The sequence below is a fragment of the Echinops telfairi genome, unplaced genomic scaffold (assembly GCF_000313985.2).
Source record: "Echinops telfairi isolate 266 unplaced genomic scaffold, ASM31398v2 ScPeMD7_1892;HRSCAF=2422, whole genome shotgun sequence".
Classification (NCBI taxonomy): Eukaryota; Metazoa; Chordata; class Mammalia; order Afrosoricida; family Tenrecidae; genus Echinops; species Echinops telfairi.
In genome coordinates, this window is record NW_022105790.1 from 1 (window position 1) to 1286 (window position 1286).

Genomic DNA, 1286 nt, shown 5'->3' on the forward strand with positions numbered 1-1286 from the left:
GAAGGAACATATAAGCATAAGATGACAAAGATCAGAATCCGGGTCAGCAATGGGAGGTATTCAAAGGTGGTATTCACAGTGACTTTCAGGGGCATTGTCTTTCTCCTTGGGTCCTTCATCCAAGACTATAGGGCAGACACACAGAGGGCCAATCTAGGAGAGAGAGGTCCACAGTTAGATTAGCAGGGAGTTGACAGTACCCCCAAGGGAAATCACTGGTGATCCAGATGGGAGAGGGCAGTTATGCAGAAGAGAAACGGGGGGCGGGGGAGGGGGGGAGAATCAGAGGGAGCCTGCATCAGAGACAGGCTGTGGACTGTGCTAGGCTCCGGTCATGACCGGAAGCAGGGAGGCCATGAATCTTACTCAGCATTTCGGCAAGAATCCTTCTGGTTTTGCCTCTGATACTTTGACTTTCTTTCAAAACAGCTGGAGCTTTCGCAGAAGAGTAAAGAGGAAGCTTACCTAATGGCAGATGCTTTCCGCATTGCATTTGAGCAGCAATTACTGAGGAAAAATGACCACACGCTCAAATGGACACAAGTGGACAAACTGTGTCAAAAAGCAACGAAACCAATCGACTGGAAGGCCCTCAAAGAGGATGGTAACTGTGAGCTGTCCTGGCAGTCATCACTTTGAGTTTGTTTCTTATTTTGATCAACACTATATTGATTTAATTGGGTATGGTTAATGATCCACATGGGATCATTCATATAGCTAAAATGCTCCACCCACCTACTTTAAGATTTAGCAACTGTGGAGACATTGAATGTTGCAGAGGAGCTATGGGGACCAACAAAACCCTAACATCACAGGGGAATCTCCTTTAACAAAGCCACGCCGGGTAGTGGTGTGAGCCCCTTCGAGTCAGTGCCAACTGGTGGCAACTCTGTGTGTGCAGAGTTGGGTTTGCCAGGCCAGTCTGCCACGGCTCCTCGAGGGGATTTGATGGCCACACTGTGGGTGAGTAGTTGAGTGTGTAACTGTTTGTGCCCATCCAGGCACTCTGTGAGGACCACCGCTAATGTGCCAAAAAATAAAAAGAATCAGTGAAAGAAAGAAAGCGACCAGGTTTAGTGTATGAGAGTACAAGATGATTGAAGAGTGGCCAAGAAGGAAATAATATTCAAAATGACAGTAAAAACCAACATTTAACTAATTAAAATGCATGGAAACATATGCTTCTGAAAGGGATATTTTGGGTTAGAGGAAAAAAAATCGTGTTAGAAAAAATTTTTTTTCCTAGTGAAAAAATGAAATTGAAGTGTAGATTTAGATTTTGGTTC

The 1286-nt window shown here is 44.9% G+C and overlaps 1 long non-coding RNA gene across 1 annotated transcript in view; it reads left to right on the top strand.

Annotated features, from left to right (window-relative positions):
• Window positions 1–426: 426 nt before the first annotated feature.
• The window catches only part of LOC123522058, a 3801-nt gene continuing 2941 nt past the window's right edge, over window positions 427–1286 (top strand). Inside the window, exon 1 of the long non-coding RNA XR_006680358.1 lies at window positions 427–604. This is a non-coding gene — a long non-coding RNA (uncharacterized LOC123522058). The remainder of the gene's footprint in view (window positions 605–1286) is intronic.